Source organism: Hoplias malabaricus, chromosome 10 (genome assembly GCF_029633855.1).
Source record: "Hoplias malabaricus isolate fHopMal1 chromosome 10, fHopMal1.hap1, whole genome shotgun sequence".
In the NCBI taxonomy this organism is placed as follows: domain Eukaryota; kingdom Metazoa; phylum Chordata; class Actinopteri; order Characiformes; family Erythrinidae; genus Hoplias; species Hoplias malabaricus.
Window position 1 is genome coordinate 39,519,773 of NC_089809.1, and position 9,066 is coordinate 39,528,838.

At 43.1% G+C, this 9,066-nt stretch overlaps 1 protein-coding gene across 1 annotated transcript in view; it reads left to right on the forward strand.

Annotated features, from left to right (window-relative positions):
* Positions 1-9,066, forward strand: part of rhbdl1 (rhomboid, veinlet-like 1 (Drosophila)) — a 51,306-nt gene that overhangs the window by 1,237 nt on the left and 41,003 nt on the right. The window lies entirely within an intron of this gene.

Below are 9,066 nucleotides of genomic sequence, written 5' to 3' on the forward strand. Positions count from 1 at the left end.
GCAGAAGCTCTGGTTTTTAGCTGTTTTCGCTCTGTTCTCTTTCTTCTCCGTTTTTACTCAGTGCTCTTATTTCTCCGCGCTCGTTGTGTCTGTTTTGCTGAGTTTGATCTCGTCTTTGCGCTCTCACATAAACACGGGTCCAGCGCTGTGATTGGACAGACTCAGACGAGGGGGCGGGGCCATTCTAAAGTCTCTGCACTTGACGTCAGAAGCAGAGTCGAATCAGAACGACCATGTTTTCTTATTTAAGCAGCGCACAGAAAACTGACTGTGACATTTAATAGAAGTAAACTGATAGGAAATCCAAAAACTGCAAATCCACTTAAATGCTTCATTAAACGTTGCTGTTCTGTGAGCCCCACAGAGGCTGTAGTGAGTGGGGCTCACCGTGGAGCAGTGTTTTACCGTGTGGTGTCGTTCTTCCAAAACAGCGTGACTGCAAAACAAAACCGTCCAGTTTCTGATCAAATGTGTAATGATGAGTTGTTGTCTAATAGCACTCTTCTTAAGTCAATCTGGGTGATTAGGTTTTATATTTATGACAGTAGCGCTCTTCGGTTAGCGTTTCTGCTCTCGTTGTGATGGTCTTTAATACTCTGCACTCATCAGTTCTTTAAAAAATCGTCTACAAAATTTAGGGGCAGCATTCACCGCCATTTTTGTGATTAGATGTGATTATATCTTGCGTTTTCACGGTCTTCAAGTAAATGTCGTTTCATTGTCATACGCTCAGATCGGATTAAGCAGCCGTGCCGGACGTTTTAGTTTCCAGTGACTGAACATAAGACTGTTGTAAACCAGTTTGGTGCTGCAGAGCGTGAACACCAAATCAGAGTGGTGCAGGATGTGATTTCTCTTTTTCAAAGCCATGTTTTAACCACTTCACAAGGTCCAGCGGTAACAGATACTCCAGCAGTTACCAACAACCCACGCACCCATATCCTTACTCCAGACACAAGCTCACACCTCTACCACACCGTCAGTGTCACTGCTGCTCTGAGAACTCCCGAATCACATCTGGACAACAGCTGTCCTGGGCTCAGAAACTGACCAGTGACAAAAGAAGCTGAGGTCTGATGGCAAATTGTGAACGGCAACAGATGAGCTTCGGTCTTTAATTATACACCTGTGCAGTGCAGTTATGATGATGGAGCTCATAAAGGGGCCGGTCAGAGCCAGTGCTGTTCTAGTGGATGGAGAGTGTGTCTTGTTAAGAAGAGTTAACAGATCTGGAAGCACGCTGTCAGTCGGATCATTTATGTGTGGGACTGGAAGATCTGTTTTAGTGACCAATCAAATGAATGGAACTTAAGCAGGAGGCTGGGTTCTGGAGAATGTTCAGTGCAGAAATGACTGAAGTCTATAAGGAGCTGTTAGTGGCTGAACTGCAGGACGCTGGAACACAGGACAGACCGGACACATTAAGAATAACAGACTCAAATCTGTTAGATTAAGAAAGAAGAATTAAGGAAGTATATCTGCTCCATCAGTAGTTCCATTTCTTTCACATGATTAAGAACTGTGTTTTATTTTCTGCCAAATTTTGAATAGAGAGAGAGAGACAGATAGATAGATAGATAGATGATAGATAGATAGACAGACAGATAGACAAAGAGATAGATAGACAGACAGACAGATAGAGAGACAGAGAGATAGAAAGACAGATAGATAGACAGAGAGACAGATAGATAGAGAGATGGATAGAGAGACAGACAGACAGACAGACAGATAGATAGACAGAGAGACAGATAGATAGATAGACAGACAGAGACAGATAGAGAGACAGACAGACAGATAGATAGATAGACAGATAGATAAATAGAGAGACAGACAGACAGATACATAGATAGATAGATAGACAGAGAGACAGATAGATAGACAGACAGACAGATAGATAGATAGATAGATAGATAGACAGATAGACAGAGAGATAGACAGACAGACAGACAGATAGATAGAGAGACAGACAGACAGATACATAGATAGATAGATAGACAGATAGATAGATAGACAGACAGACAGATAGATAGAGAGACAGATAGATAGATAGATAGACAGACAGACAGACAGACAGACAAATAGATAGATAGAGAGAGAGAGACAGACAGACAGATAGATAGATAGATAGATAACTTTATTGATCCCTGAGGGTAATTGTGTTGTCACAGCAGCACAGAGAACATCAAGGATACTACGTGTGTTGTCGCTGTCCAATTAAAATCATATATCTCCCAAAATAGTGACTTTACAGGAGAAGGGAAAAAACGTAAAGGATTAGTTCACTATTATAATCAAAAAACACTTTTTAAAAATAAAATTCAGAAGACGTTTCCTCCCCATTTGCTGCTCTCCAGTCGTTTTGTTTTGGAAACTAGTCTGATGTGTTTACAAAGCCCCAGTGTCTGGGTAAAAAAGAAACAAACAAAGTGTCTCAGTGCGGTACGCTAGGCTTTCTCTCTCTCTGCTCACAGCACAGAAACGACATCTGGAGGTTTTTAGACAACAGACAGACATTGAATGTTGAAAAGCACAAACAGAAATGAGGATGTTGCTCTGTTCCTGCTCTGTATGTGGGTAACATTGACTTATTTTTGCTGTGTCTGATCACCTAAGGTGGAAATTTCCAAGCTCAGGAGATGGCTAACTGCATTAGCGACAGTGCTACGAAACTAAATAACTCGAGTTACAAATGGGTGAATAAAAACTTACAGACAAGTTACACTTCAGCCGCCTACAAACAACCGTCGAGCACACGGTTCCACCTTTAACAATGCTTAGCTTCTGAAAGTAAACACCCAGAGAGAACTGTTTACCTACAAACTTCGGTAAACGTAGCTCCCTCTAACCTTCAGTGAAAGTCAATGTAAAAAGATCTTATTAAAAGAGTGAATTTGGGGTGTTTTTATTGGTCCATTCATCACGCAGCGTTCACACAGTGTGAAGGACAGCTGCTCCGTTTGAGGTTGGACTCCTGTGGCCAGTCCATTGTTCTAAAGACACGGTCAGCTAAGTTTGAGCTTCCTGTATTTTATCCCGTTCTTGTCAGACCCTCTTGGCTGTCTGAGTTGGGCCTGATTACAGATGTAGTTGGAGGCGGAGTCTGAGCCTGATTGGTAGTGGTGACACACCGGTGATTTAAAAGGCTCTTCAGCGTGGCACAGGGCCATCAGGTTTGTTCTTTCCTTGTGTTTTTCCTGTGTGTTTGTTGCGGGAGCGTTTCGGGGACGTGAGGCTTGTTCCAGATTTGGCTCCAGCCCTCGGAGGTTGTTTTATTTAACTGTCTGTGTGGATTACACACTATTTTTGCTACTATCCTCACTCATCGCCTGCCTTATTGCCTCGTCATGGGCGGGTCAGCAAGGGACCCTTGACCCACTTATATACATCCTTTCAGACCCATAGGGTTGAGTGTGGACCTTCTTCCGTCTCAGAAATAAAAGCTTTAAATCCTTTCTTACTATTTTTCTCGTACGTGAAGAACACTGTGCACCGAAGCCCTGCCTCTCTCATGTGGACGGTGTGTGTAGTAACACCAGTGCTGGTGTTGAGAGGTGTGTGTACGTTCGTTCTTATCTGATGTTTGCTGATGTTCAGAGAACAGTTTGACTGACACTTAGATTGGCACGTCGATCAGTCTGAAGAATGAGATCAATTCAGCCCTCCTGAGGAGAGTGGGTCATACCAGACTCATCAATTACAAATGTGTGTGTGTGTGTGTGTGTGTGCAGCCCAGTGTGTCAGTTGCGAGAGCAGCCTGTTTCTCTGGAACAGCGTGGGTGTGCGCCATATGCATTTGTCTGTGTATGTGTGATTCATGCAAAGACTGGTAATTTCACTGTGATGCTGTGGGTGTGTGCCCATACATAGACAATTGAGCATGGCTGGTGTGTAAGAGAGTGTGTGTGTGTGTGTGTGTGTTTAGATTTAGGGTTGCTGTTTCACTGAGTTTATGAGATTTCTTTTGGAGGAAGCAGTGCTGAGATCAGGCTCTTTCTGGCTGTAAAACGCGTGTATGCACTCACACACACACACACACACACACACACACACACACACACACACACACACTGATACACCGTGCTGGTGCTGGCTATTGCTGAGAAAAGCTAAGTAGATGGTGACTGATTGTGGACTGCAGTTGGTGGACCCTGTGAAAAAGGAAAGACGTGTCCTCAGATTTAATCAAACATGATTGGTTTCATTAAACAGCCAATTACACATAATTAAATGTAATTATTGCAAATGTAATTATGTAATATTTATGTGTAATTATTGAAGGTAATGACAAAATGTTTCCTTTAGTTTCTTGGTGTTATTGGTTTGGCGTTATTGGTTCTTTATGTTTCTGTTTTAAATTCTTGTTTTTGTTTGTCACGGATAATCTCACTCATAAACAATCACTCACTCGCACTGGCACTATTTCTCACATACTCAATCACACTGAAGGACAACTCCAAGAGGGGGCGCTAATGCACTCAGCATCAATGACACCCTTTTGGAGGGTAACCGTCCCAGGGGCTTCTCCTCACTGGCGTGGTTCGGTAAAGAGTCACATTGTGGGTTCAAGTTTGTGAGTTTGTGTCTCTCTGTGAAGGACTGGCGCCCCCTCCAGGGCGTGTTCTTGCTTTGCGCCCATTGGCTCTGGGTAGGATACAGACCCACCTCGACCCTGAACTGGACAAGGGTTACAGAGAAGGTACGGGGGGTGTTACTGTGGTTGACCGTCGTGAGTCTCAGGAGTATGTACTGAAATTATTATATACTTTTTAACGGAAGTGTCTAGCGATCTACTAATTTAGAATAAAGTAAAGTGAACAGCACAACGCCGACAGGGGGGGACTATCTTTACCCTTCTAACTTAGCTTTGATGGTGTTTAAATAAATAATTAACTGCAAATAGCCGACATAAAACAAGTACAGAGGAGCAGTTAGGGTGTCGTTTGTCTCCATAGGCCTCATTTGCGCAGTGCTAGCCAATTCTCACTGGCTTTTATTCCTTATTAGAGACTTGTTAGCATTTCTTCCTCATGTTTTCTTCTCTAAATGAAGTAAATAACTAACGGAATCCGCTGTGAATCCAGCAGCGGAAGAGTGTCGTTTCAGGACCCGTGTGAATGGGCAGTCAAGCTTGTGTTGTTCAAAGACATCCATTAACCGAGAGTTGTGTGTGAGGATAAAAAGGGCGCTGTTGCATATATTTGCCTAAAATATATGGACTATTAGCATTGCTTGTTCAGGCACCATCTGCGCGTACAGAAAGCGAGGGAGGGAGAGGAGTCCTCTCATGACCCAGAATCCTTTGCCAGAGAGGGAGAGCGTCTCTGGTGATGGAGGGACGATCCGCTGGGGGAGAGATAGCCTCCGAAAATTAAACCGTTCAACTGCTTTACACTGGTCCGAGCTTAGGCTTGTGTTAAACTTAAAGGTGATGTTCATGATTTATTTCAAAACACATTGTTTATAAAATTCTGAGTGTGTTTCCTCTCCATGTGCTGCTCTGCAGTCGGTTTGCGCTGGAAACCGCTCTAATGTGTTTACGAAGCCCCAGTGTCTGTAAATGGGTAAAAAAACAAAGCGTCTGGGTCCGGTGCTAGGCTTTCTCTCTCTCTGCTCACGGCAGAGAAACGACACACACACACACACACACACACACACCTGTAGACAGTTTCACACACTCACTCTGTCATTCACACACACACACACACACTCACTCTGTCATTCACACACACACACACACACACACACACAAACACACCTGTAGACAGTTTCACACACTCACTCTGTCATTCACACACACACACACACACAAACACACCTGTAGACAGTTTCACACACTCACTCTGTCATTCACACACACACACACACACACACACACACTCACTCTGTCATTCACACACACACACACACACACACTCACTCTGTCATTCACACACACACACACACAAACACACCTGTAGACAGTTTCACACACTCACTGTCATTCACACACACACACACACACACACACACAAACACACCTGTAGACAGTTTCACACACTCACTCTGTCATTCTCACACACACACACACACACACACACACACCTGTAGACAGTTTCACACACTCACTCTGTCATTCACACACACACACACATAAACACACCTGTGGACAGTTTCACACACTCACCCTTTCATTCACACACACACACACATAAACACACCTGTGGACAGTTTCACACACTCACCCTTTCATTCACACACACACACACATAAACACACCTGTGGACAGTTTCACACACTCACTCTGTCATTCACACACACACACACACATAAACACACCTGTGGACAGTTTCACACACTCACTCTGTCATTCTCAAACACACACACACACACACTCTCACCAGGTCACTCACACACACTTTCACACACACTCACTACTTATGGCTTAAAACATTGTTTATTCAAAAAATACTTACATTTAAAAGGATCTCGCTCTTTTGTCACTTTGTAGACACTGTTTATTTCACTGTAAATAGTCATTTTATTCCATGAAAAATAATGTAAACATGAAGCAGTGTGAAAGCAGTGAGTGAAGAGTTTATTGGGCACTGTGTTCATTATGAGCTCCATCAGGAAAAAGTGCTGCAGAAGGCTGTGATGCATTTGTTTTGTTCTTGGGGACAATGTTGTGCCCAAAACTATGTGTGACGTTTGGTCTAGAACATGTTCCTCAAACCTTTTAGACCAACTACCACCCGTTATCAGACCAAACGCTCCAAGTACCACCTGTGAATTTCACCACACAAACATGTGGCCCCTGGTCCTTCCTCTGTGCCGGGGACATGATGCAAAATCTTGCTTGAATTTTTGCATGTTTTTGTTGCTTTTTATTTACTTGAAATATGCTTTATACAAAATTATCTCAAGTATTTACTAAAATTATAGAGAGAATATAGAGGAATAACTATAGGCTGAATGTTTTAAACACAATTATACATTTATGAGAACATATAAAATTTAGGGGCAATAAATGTTTTGAAAACAGTGTGGCGCTGGGAGCAGGTCACAGCGGCTCTCGGCGCTTGTAGCAGTAGGTGGTGAAGGAGGCGCGGCGCTGTGTTAAACCTTGTGCTGTGATGTGAAGAACGGCCATGTTTTCCTTCAGCTGAGTGTTTTCTTCTATGTTGTCTTCACATGTACCGAATTCTCACTTAGTTTTTCCGTATTTCTGCCTTTGGATTTAGTCCTTCTGTGCTCCGGAGTATTTCTCGAGCTTCGTCTCGGCTTGTTTTTCTCGTTAATGCTTTGCCCTTTTTATAATAAAATCCAAATTTCAATAGCCTTTGCTCACATCCAGTAAACAACAGAAACTGGGCTTTCTTTATATGGATTTCTCAAAAAATTGGGGGAAAAAAAGTGGAGGAATGCTGCCCCCTATCTGCCGTTTCTTTACAAACGTAATGAACTTCGGTGTATGCGTAGCACGTTGTATTTTTCTACAAAAACAAATGAATTTCATTGGGGCGTAATTCGGAAAACTGTGAAACGTTATGCAATTTATGCATAAAAACTTTAGATTTTATTAAGTAGCACATATTTCACTGTCATTTGGCGTACCACCTCTTGCTGCTTCACGTACCACTAGTCGTACGCGTATCACAGTTTGAGAACCACTGGTTTAGATGATTTAAAGATGGGGATTTCAATGTTAGCCACTGGGAACGTGGCGCATTATTACTTCATTTTTAGGTTATTTTTTGTTGAAACAAAAGAGAATTGTCGGGACTAATACTCCAGTTACGATAAAATAACAAAAGAGTGGAGAATGTTTAAATTATACACAGAAATGCCTTACGACAGATTGGTACACCTGATAGAGTTGTTCTTGTTCAAACTTGTGAGCTGTGTTATACACGTTGTGCTTTCCGTTGTGTGTGTAGTTGTATCATTTACCCGTTTCTTGTACGATGTCTTCTTTTCTGGGTAACGTCACCATGGAACTGAACGGAACTGATGCTACACTGACTTTGCCCCATGCTGAAAGCACTGTGTTGGCCATAAGCCTAGCGCTTTCAGCCTAAAGCTCAAAGAAGTGAAAGGCTAACAGCTCTCAAGACTTGGCTCCTGTTTAATGGTGCTGGCGGATATTGGAGTGTGTCTTAGCTTTTAGCGAAAGCAGCTATGTTAATCCCAAACATATATGACTATGCTAATCCAAAACATGAATATGATACAGATCCCTCACTCCCACGTCCTGGTGATTCTCCTTCTGCTGAAGTCTTCCTGTCTTCTGCCACTGATACTCTGGCATTAACCTCGTGGTAATCACACCCCGTGTGCATGTTGTTGATTTTATTCCCGCCATGCTCTGGAGGGAGCGCCCTCAGCCATACGGAGTTTGTCTGCTGCAGCCATGGAAACTGTGCGGATCGGTTTTGGGCCGCTTTAATAGACCACCGGCCCGCCAGAACAAAAGCAGCATTCACACTGAGAGAGATCAGACGGTCGGGCACATCGCAAACCTGCCGGCGCGCGTCTGATCTCTGAAGTCAGTGCCTTCTGAAAGGTCTGTGTGGCTTTGGTTTGATGTTAGCTTGTCTTTATTGTAGATATTAGCTTTTGATTGTGGTGGTTTAGCACATCCTTCTACACACACACACACACACACAGGTGCTTGTATTCATGTCTTTGTGGGCTGCTCCGTATTCATCAGTGTGTCTGTAGCTAACAGCTATTGCACTGCACATGACACACTGTCTATGATTGTGGAGACACTCTGTTCTCTATGGTTTGTTTATGTTCAGAAGCGCCATGTCTTTTAATGTGGAATGGTGTGTCTGAGTAGAAAAACCACTGTTGTTTGTACGCGGCTGAAGTGTAATTGTCTGTAAACTCAGAAACTCATTTGTAACTCGTGCTGTTTTTTCTGTATTTACTTTTAGCGCTCTCCCGACTTTAGAGTCAGTTCCATTTACAGCAAAAATAAGTCTATTACCCCCCTATGGAGCAGGAATAGAGCAACATCCTCATCTCGGTTGGTGCTTTTCAGCGTTTGGAGTCTCTCCGTTGTCTAAAAACCTCCAGATGGCG